The 10661-nt window shown below is 35.9% G+C and overlaps 1 pseudogene; it reads right to left on the bottom strand.

Moving 5' to 3' along the window:
* Nucleotides 1–6972: 6972 nt before the first annotated feature.
* Nucleotides 6973–8114, bottom strand: LOC147792250 (non-specific lipid-transfer protein 2 pseudogene; annotated as a pseudogene).
* Between the last annotated feature and the right edge of the window lie 2547 nt (nucleotides 8115–10661).

The following is a 10661-nucleotide window of genomic DNA, read 5'->3' on the forward strand; positions in this document are numbered from 1 at the left end:
CATGTGTGGGGTAGTTTCGTTCATATTCCTTCAATTTTCAAGAGGCATACACTATCACCTTACCCCTCTACATGAGCACACACCCTAAGCCTTTCCCTGATGCGTCACTGTACACCATGAGGTTGCTTGACCCATCTGGGACTATGAGGACTAACGCTGTCACCAACCTCTCCTTAAGTTCTTGGAAACTCTGTTCAGAGTCACAGCAAATGGCTTGCCCTTCTTGGTTAACTGAGTTAGCGCTCAAGACAACTTGGAGAATGTCTCATCTTGATCGATGTTCGAAAGAAAATAACTCTCGATGATACATGGAGCAACTTCGGGAAAATGGAATCCAAACGTACTTAAGTATAGGGAGAACATCGGCTAAGGCCAACCAAGTAACTGACCTTACTATCAGCATGGTTATATTTGATGTTGACATGAGCCCCGTGGTTCGGCACGTGTCATATATTTGATATGTGTGAATTTTTTATGAACCAATATGATTATGACATGATATGCATATGTTATGATATGTGAATTGCATGATAATAGTTACGGTATGATGCTTCTATATGTTTGAGATAAGATACAAGAAGGATGTGATAAACGTAATATAACGATATAACTAAGATATGACATAAAACGTTATGGTTAGGTTATGTGTCAAAAAGATATGGTTATGATGGATTGATAATACGATATGATAAAGTTATGTATAGAAAATTTTATGATTATGTTAGATTGATAAAACGATACGATAAGATTATATATAGAAAACGTTATGGCTATGATAGATTGATAAAATGATACGATAAGGTTATGTATAGAAAACGATATCGTTATGATAGATTGATTAATCAATACGGTTAGGTTATGTACAAAAAAGAAGGATATGATTTTGATAGACAGGTGAAACGATATTGTTAAAATAAGTTTAGAAAACGATATGACCAGGATATGTACATGGAATGATATGACTACGAATTTTTTTTGAAATGGTTAGGATATGGGAAGGATGTATGTATTTATATACTTTGTAATATAATATGAGAATGATATGATATATGTTATGGCACGATAGATTGATGAGTTGATATACCTATGATAAAATATGTTGAAAGCACGCCTTGGAGATGCTATGTGACTGTTATGATTTATGATATGATATATGCATGACTTGAATTATTATGTCTAAAAATATAGAAATGTTATGATATGATATATATGTGACATGAATGATATGATTGACGTGCAAAATGACAAACTAGCATGAAATACAACCTCGACATATGCATGCAAGAAAAGATAAATAATATGATAAGCGCGGACTTCGGGTCACGTCTTTTGGTTGTGCAGGTCTGAGCGATGTTGAGCACATGTCTGGGATCTGTTCGCCATTGGGCTGTGGGTCGAAGTTTGTTCTGTTATTGGGCTGAGCAGGAGGATGGGCTGTGGGTCGCTGTTCTTTGTCTACTGGATGGAGCTCTCAATTGGGCTACGACTACTGCAGAAGTCGTCTGAGCTGCGGTTCGTGTATTTGGGTTGAAGATCGTGGGTTTGGTTTTTGTATTGAGTGGCTTATACTCGAGCCCAACCAAGTGGACCCTTCTTCTCCACTCGAAATGTTTTGGACTTCTCTATTTTCTCTCTCTCTTCACGCAGCCGTTTCGACACCTTTTTTTTTAAAACTTGACTATCATGGTTTCATTTTTATGTCCCTTCCACCCTCACAGCATCACGAGTCTGCACACATATCTGGTAGCATAGATCTGTTTACGTTCCTCAATGATTTATCTTCGATGGAAAGGCACACCACTGACGTTAGTCTTCTTCCCCGTCCACTTATGTTTTGTTGTTCCAAGATGACAGAAGGTTTTGTGGTGTTCGGAGCATTGAGGAGTGTTGAGGGAGCGTGGTTGTTAGTTTATTTAATCTTGTATTAACCGTAATTCATTTTATTTACTGTTTGTATTTCAAATTATGTCAGTTGAGGGAAGTTATTAGCGGTTAAGGGTAGTTATTAGCGGTTAAGGGAAGTTATTAGCAGTTAGTGTGACTATTCTGTCTATATATGTACTGTGTAACAAGTTGAATAATGAGTAAGTTGGTTTATTGCCTCTCTTAGTTGTATGAGTGTTTTCTAACAATTGGTATCAGAGCTTGGTTACATGCCAAAGATCATGCCGAGAAATAATAACAACACTGGAGAGAGAGGAGAGTCGTCGAAGTCTACAACAAAGGAAGGTCTGGTATCACTCCAATACCCGACGTTATCGAGAACCAACTACTTAGCATGGGCTATGAAGATGAAGGTCTATTTGCGTGCTCAAGGGGTGTGCGACGCAATCAAATCAACTGAGCCTTTGGATAGTCTTGATGAAAGGAAGGATCAAATGGCCTTAGCAGCTATCTATCAAGCTATCCCTGAGTAGATGTTGTTTTTGTTAGCAGAGAAAGAGACAGCAAAGAAAGCATGGCAGACACTAAAAACTATTCATGTCGGTGCTGAACGTGTAAAGGAGGCAAAGATCCAAACTCTGAAGATTTAGTTTGAAATTATGAATATGAAGGAGTCCGAGACTATTGATGATTATGCAGCAAGGTTGACAGAAGTTGTTAATAAGATACGTACTTTTGGAGACAAGTTTGAAGAGGCATACTTGGTGAAAAAATTTCTCCGCTCAGTACCTCCTAAGTTTCTTCCTATCACATCGGCAATAGAGCAATTTGCCGATTTAAAGGTGATGACCATGGAGGAAGTCATCGGCCGTCTTAAAGCATACGAGGAACGGATCGGTGACGTCAAAGAGAATGTTGAGCATGTCTTATTGACTCAAGGAGAATGGAAAGCAAAAGAACGTAGCGACAATGGAGGCCATAGCCGAGGGCGAGGTCGCAGTGGTCATTGGAGAGGGAGAGGTCATGGACGTGGAAACGACTCGTTTCATCAAGAGAAGAAGGCTGACAAGAGAAAGGTAAGATGCTACAATTGTCAAGGTCTAGGCCACTATGCCTCAGAATGTCGGAAGGTGAAGTGTTATAATTGTCAAAAGATTGGCCATTATGCATCCGACTGTAGATCAAAGAAATGGGAGGATCAGGCGCACTTGGTTGAGACGCAAAGTGACGAGGATGAGCTAGCCTTACTTACAGCACAAGTTTGTGAAGTCCGAACTCTCGGTTCACCAGAGTTGACGGAAATGGCTCTTTATGAAGAGAAGGTTGTCCCGGAAGAAATTGAGAAGAAAAGCAACACTTGGTTCCTAGATACGGGAGCCAGCAATCATATGACTGGTTGTCGAAGTTGGTTCTCGGAATTGAACGAGTCAGTGACCGGCACGGTGAAGTTCAGAGATGGATCACTTGTAGAGATAAAAGGACGTGGAGATGTGAAGGCTGCGTCTGTGAAAAAAACAGAGAAGATAATCGATGAGGAGAAAATCGATGGCTCTGTGAAGATTGAATTGGAGGAAAAAATAGAGAAGCGAGAAGAGAAGAAGAGCGATGGCGAGAAAATCGTTGGCGCTGTGAAGTTTGAATCCGAGGAGAAGAGCGATGGCGTTGTGGCGGAGGTCCAGAATGTGGCAACGGAGGTAGCGAAAGCAAAGGAGATAAAAGAGAAGGACTGTGACGGTGAGAAGAAGGAGAAGGAGGACAGAAACAATGGCTGTGCTATTGAAAAATAGGCCGCTGGAGAAACGAAAGCAGAGAAGGAGAAGGAGAAGGAGAAGGAGGCCATTGCTTCCGGCAGTGCAATTGAAGTAGCACAGGTAATTAAACCTGTTGAGGAAAAGTTGTTGGCCGGACAAGTAGAACAGGTAATTAAAACTGTCAATGAAAAGCAGTTGCCCATTGAAACGAAGACAGAGAAGAAGGAAGGCGGCGATAATGGCGATAGCGGTAGCGTTGAACAAGTAATCAAACTGGTGAAAGGAACTATTGATATCGAATGTCATTATGTGAAGGCAAAGTAAGTAGAAAGAAACAATTGCATGGGAATCCAATTACATGGACTTCAAAGAAACAAAAGATGGTGGCACTTTCATCCTGTGAAGCGGAGTATATTGCGGCAACGTCAGCTGCTTGTCAAGGAATATGGTTAGGACGTTTACTGAAAGAATTGGTTTGAAGAATGTAAGAATGTGAAGATCGAAATACAAGATTAAGGGGATGATTTGTTAGTTTATTTAATCTTGTATTAACCGTAATTCATTTTATTTACTGTTTGTATTTCAAATTATGTCAGTTGAGGGAAGTTATTAGCGGTTAAGGGTAGTTATTAGCGGTTAAGGGTAGTTATTAGGGGTCAAGGGAAGTTATTAGTGGTTAAGGGAAGTCATTAGCGGTTAAGGGAAGTTATTAGCGGTTAAGGGAAGTTATTAGCAGTTAGTGTGGCTATTCTGTCTATATATGTACTGTGTAACAAGTCGAATAATGAGTAAGTTGGTTTATTGCCTCTCTTAGTTGTATGAGTGTTTTCTAACAGTGGTGTCGTTGGTCAATTGGAGATGAGAAAGTTCGCATTTTTTTTGCCAAAAATTCTACTTTGTGTAGAATATAACTCGTCTAAAGACTAGACGCGGGACTACATAAGTAAATAAAATGAGAAACTACTATGTAGAAAAGATCCACAACAAAAGAAGACTAGGGACAACATAAGTAGAAATGACTAGGAACTACTACTATGTGAGAACATAACTTTCCTCAAGAGGGAACGAGAGATTACATAAGTAGATAACATGAGAAACCACTACTATGGGTAGAACAAACCAACCTTAAGAGGGGACAAAAGACTACATGAGTAGATACATGAGTAATCAATGAAATTCGCGAACTAGGTCCAAACTACCACAACTCAAACAAGCTTACAATTAGGATGCTTACTGAGTATTTTTTGTCGTGACCAGATTTTCGAGCTTGCCGTAAACACAAATTGAAACTGGGGTTAACTCGATGGATATGAAAAAATGGTAAAATTTTTTTTGCAAAATAAAACCAGAAGTACTTAAAACATAATATATATATATATATTATATATATTATTATATCAAAATAGAGTTCAAGTAGCTTTAAACACAAAACAAGGATCTTATATATCCATAACCAACAAATATTCTAAGATTCAAATCTATTCCAAGAATACAAGACAAATAGGTAATGAACAAAAAAAAAAAAATAATAATAATAATAATGTTTCTTATATTTCTCTTTCTCCTTCCCCGAGCTTCTCTTTGCTTCGTTCCTGCTATGAAAAACTTGGGTGTAACACCTGAGCCTCTGTTGGATCGGTATGGCAACCCTAGAGGGGGGGTGAATAGGGTTTTAACGATAAAAGTGTTTAAACGTGATTAATTTTTCTAATGATGAAACTTTTTACAAATAAGTAGAAGATGATAATTACTATAACAAAGTAATTCAAGTCAAAACAATAATCAAGTAGAACATGCAATAAATCACAATAATAATTTTGAAATTAAATAGAAAAGAGTTAGAGAAAATGACACCGTAGTTTTATAGTGGTTCGGTCAAACTCGACCTACTCCACTCCCCAAGCGCCTCTTGGGAATTTGAATAAAGAACTTTCTCGACTCTTTCCACGGATCTGAGCCAAACCGCTACACCGCTCTTTTTACGAGTTCAAGAGCAAACTCAATCCTTTCCACGGCGCAGGATCAAACCGATACAAGTATTTGAGTTTGATAATAACACACCACAACTCTCTCAAAGAGTAGATTTACAATTTGGGATACTCACAACTATTTCCTCACAATACAATAATAATCCCTCTCAAGAATAAGATGAAAAGAAATAAACTTGTAAGCTTGGAGAGAGCAACAAACAATGGAGACTTTGAACAAATGAGGATTGAAGAATGTATGTAAGTTTGTGTTTTAAAATGTGGGGAAGATGAGTTTATATAGAGGAGAAAAGTGGCAAAATGTAGGATTGAATATTGACCATTGGATTGTGTTAGGAATAATGGAAGGTGGAGATTAAAAGTAAATAAATAAGAAAATTTTCTAAATTCATTTATTTCAAAATTTTAATATAATAGTAATATAATATAATAATAATAAAAAGTTAGGTGAGTAACGGTCAAATGAAATTCAAAATTTATTATAAATATAATAATATAATAATAATAAAAACTATGTGAGTAACCACCAAAATTTTAAAATATAATAATATAATAATATAATATAGTAATAATAAAAATCGATGTGAGTAACGGTTAGATTCAAATTTATATTTTGTAAAAATAACTTTATTTACAAATATAGTAATAAGAAAAACTCCACCATTTGTTACTCTCCCAAAATCATAAATGTCATACTTTGATATATTTTGATTTGTCCATCATTTTAATTTTGCTGCCACATCATCACGTCGGGTATGTTGTCTCGACTGTAATTTCTTCGTTTTAGCTCTGATTTGAGTAATTGAAAAGTCGTTGAAATTGTTATTCACGACCTTATACTGTGGACAGTTCAAAATACTGAAAATAATTAATAATTAAAAAGTAGGTTTGTTATCATCAAAACATCAATTAATTGATTGAAATTAATTAAAGTGAGATCAAGGCCAAAAAGCAAACAGCCACAACCAGAAATTAAAATTTAGATTTTTCCTTTTAAAATTGAACTTTGGAGATTTTCAAATTTGAAGATGCAGTAGAAGAGTAAAATGCTTAAAAAAAAAAAAAATCCCACAGACCCAATAAAAATATTTAAAAATATAGTGAAAAATTAGGAAAATGGATCAACATCTACCCGAGGAGTAAATGGGTCATTTTGACCCACCAATCCTATTAAGGTTAGGTTTCTTGGTGAGTCAAAATCTGCTCCAAACGATGGTTGGAGTCAGAATGTTACCGGAGTTTCTTCACGAGACTTGCTCAATATTCATCCATTTCATTAGGAATATATCATTTAATTTTTTTTTAAAATCAATATCCATAGATTATGCCTTTTCGGAATTGTTGAAAGATAGACACAAAAACACCATATGATTTTCCTTCATTCATAGTTTGATATTGTAATAGAGAGACTATAAAACAAAGGCATATTTGATATGAATTCAACTACTGACCCTTTTGCATGTACCCGAAGGATCGATTACAAGAAGTAAGGTCAAGAAGATTCAAGAGGCCTATACATTGCATCTTCGAAAGCTAGCTAGTGTACAAGTTGAAACAAAGACTTTTGAGCTCAAAAATCTTTATAGCATTAGTATATCAAATCAAGAAGGTAATGGAGTGGCTGACATTGGAAAGTAATTAAAAGATTTGTCTTTGGTAATTGAACTACCAATTAAGACCATTTATGAATACCTTATTTTCTTCAATTTGTATTTAATAGCATTTATTAGTGATTTGTGGTTGGTGGTAGAACTTTATTATGTTAGGGTTACATTTTGGACCTATTTAAAGGCTTGTAATATTCATGTTTGGGATGAATGGTTGAATATAGACAAAACCTTTGTGTTTTCTTGATACCCTTTTGGTGTTATTCTTTTTCAAACCTTGCTTTAGGTTTGATGTTTAAACCGATTCATTGATTTAGTTTTGATGAAGCTAATTCTAGAGTGAATTGTCTTGGTATCTAAGAGTGATCATCATAGATTCCAAGTTCGATCTAAGAGTCATTCATCTTCTAACCAGCTTTTGGTTGGAATCAATCCGTTAAGTTAGCTTTCTCTGTGAACGTTTTGCAAGGATTCTACAAGGACCTCTAGTTTTGCAAATTCCAGCATTGTAGGCGCTTATCAACATTCCAAAGGATGGCCTCTAGCATTTAGGGTAGCGAACGCGGCAGGAGGAAGCAACAACTTTGGCGCCAGGAGATCGCACAAAATCCCCCAAGCTTGGATTCTTGAGGTACCCACAAAAGCATGGTTGTTGCTGCCTTAGCTTATTGCAACAAGCGGCCGACGGCTTGGTCGATGACGTGATTGCAACATAACATGGGCTCAGCTCCATAGCTCTACAAGTCACTGCCTCGACAAGATGAGCTCCAGTGAGAAGCACCGCCATTGCCACCACCAAAAGGCAAAGGCCTGTGGTCGGAAGTTTATTCATTTGTGTCGTGCTGTGTATGAAGGTAAAGAAAGAGGAAGAGGTGTGCATTTGGCAAGCCTTCGAAACCACTATTTATAGCCTCATAAAGTGGAGGTTGTGTACAAAATGGCTACCCCTTTTATTAATTTCTAACTTCCATCCCACCAACTTCTCTCTCTTGGCTTCAATTTTCAAACTTTAATTTCGATTGCTTACTTTTGACTATAGTATCTATAGTTAGCATTAATTAAATTGATGGGGGCAATAGTTTCTAGTTTGTCCTATGGGACTTAAATTGATATAAATAAACATTTATGGGACTTAAATTGATATAAATAAACGTTGATGCAAGAGTATATTTAACACGGGTCTTTTCAAGAGGTTTTTTTTCTCATTCACATGCTTATAAGAAAAATTCTGAAGAGGTAATATAACATAGGTGTAACGTAACATCCAAATTCAGACAAAAAATTAAATATATGATTTTTTTTTTTAATGTTGAACTTCCTATATTTTATTGAGGGTCCAAAAAATCTCTCAAAACTCGAGAAAAGTATAAAAGAAGATAGGGAAAATGTGATAAAATTGGTCAAAGAGAAGGTTAAAGAAGGTTAGAGAAGGTGTAGAAGGATGAAGGAAAAAAGGGAAATAAGAGAGAAGAGAGAGAAAAAGATAAATAGGGTTTAGGGTTTTTAGTGGAGCAAGAATTTCACTAGAGTTCCTTGGCAAGAAATGCTCAGTAAGTTGAGGAAGTCCATTCTAGGCTTTTGAATCGCTCAATTACGTTAAGAATCGAAGAAGAACGGAAGGTAAACATTTTCGGTTCTTGATTTCGATTTTCCTTCTAATTCGAAAGTTTTTCTTAGAATTAAGGGTCCTATCCCACCCTTTTCGAGCTTGTCTTCGACACTCATGTCGCCTCATTCTTTTGAACCTTGTGTATGCCTTAGCTTCGATACGCAGTCTTAGTGTGTTGGATGATGTACTGTTCTCCTTGGTCACATCATGACACTTCTCAATCTTTGCCGTCACGTGACCAGATGGACGCCACTTGAGGGCTACCTCTTGTCTGTCTTGCACGTGGGAGTCACAACTTATTTTCTCTCAGTGAGGTCATGATACTCTCCCTCACTTAATCTATTCATTGTTCTCAATGACTTTCTCAAGAGCACAATCGTATAAAAAAAGGGTGTGGTACTAAGGATATGATTAAGAGCCTACATGTAGGCTACTTAATGAGTTTTTATACTTACTCTATGTTTTTCATCTTTTTCAAGTACATATAGCTGGTCGAGGACGAGGATCAGATTCTGGAGTAGGTGTCATAGGCTAGCCTAATCCTAGTCTCCAACCTCCTTTTTATTTTAATGTTTTTGTGTTTAAAGTTATTTATGTATGAACTCATAATTTAAATGTATATGTATATTATGTTTTAAATACTTCTTAATTTTATTTCACAAAATTTTTTACCATCTTTTTATATCCAAGTCTACCATAGTCTTGATATGTGCTTAAGACAAGCTCAAAAATCTGGTCATGACAAAAATACTATGACCAAAATATGTATATGGAACAATATGACTACGAAATACTATGACCAAGATATGTATATGGAACAATATGACCAAGTGATTTGTGCTTAGGAAATAATATGACCAAGATATGTATATGGAACAATATAACTACGAAAAATCTACAAAATGGTTAGGATATGGGAACGATGTATGTATTTATATATTTTGTAATATAATATGAGAATGATATGATATATGATATGGTACGATAGGATGAATTGATATAGCTATGATAAGATATGTTGAAAGCACGCCTGGGATATGTTATGTGACTTATGTTTTACGATATGACTATGATATGCGCATGAGTGGATTGTTATGTTTGAAAACATAGAAATATTATGATATGATATATGTGTGACCTGAATGATATGATTGACATGCAAAACCGAGAACTACCATGAAATGTTGGAAAATGAATATTGAAAGATATAGGAAAAGGTAAAATAGATCAAAGCTCCTGTACTTTATTATTGTTTTCTCACCCTATAATAAGAGAGTTACACAATCCCAATAGGCTTATATACTAACCAGAAATAGTAAATCTTGAAAATACTAATAAATTCAAATCTACTTACAACCTTCTAAAATCTTTGTACTCTGAATACCTTGAATCATATCATATCTCAGTTTTGAATATTTGAATCATATCTCAACTACTCTAATCATATCTCAACTACTTTGAATCATATCTCAACACTCCCCTTGATTCAAAGTTGCAGATGTCAAGTAATCATCTCAAGTAGCAGAACTTTTCTTTTGACAAAACATTAGTAAGCATGTCTGCTTTAACCCGTATAATGTCTGTCTCACCTTGTATATTTTTGTTTCTTTTTTTTTTTCTTTATGAATCCCTCTAGTTGTGTTACATAGACCTCTTCTTGTAAATCTCCATTAAGAAATGCTGACTTGACATCAAACTGATAAACTGACCACTGCAATTCTTTTTGTTGCGCATACCCTTTTGCTACAAGACGAGCCTTATGATTTTATATGCTTCCATCTGGTGTAAAATTTGTCTTGAACACCCATTTCAAATTGATTGC

Source organism: Cucurbita pepo, chromosome 6 (assembly GCF_057944985.1).
Source record: "Cucurbita pepo subsp. pepo isolate OVF chromosome 6, ASM5794498v1, whole genome shotgun sequence".
Lineage (NCBI taxonomy): Eukaryota > Viridiplantae > Streptophyta > Magnoliopsida > Cucurbitales > Cucurbitaceae > Cucurbita > Cucurbita pepo.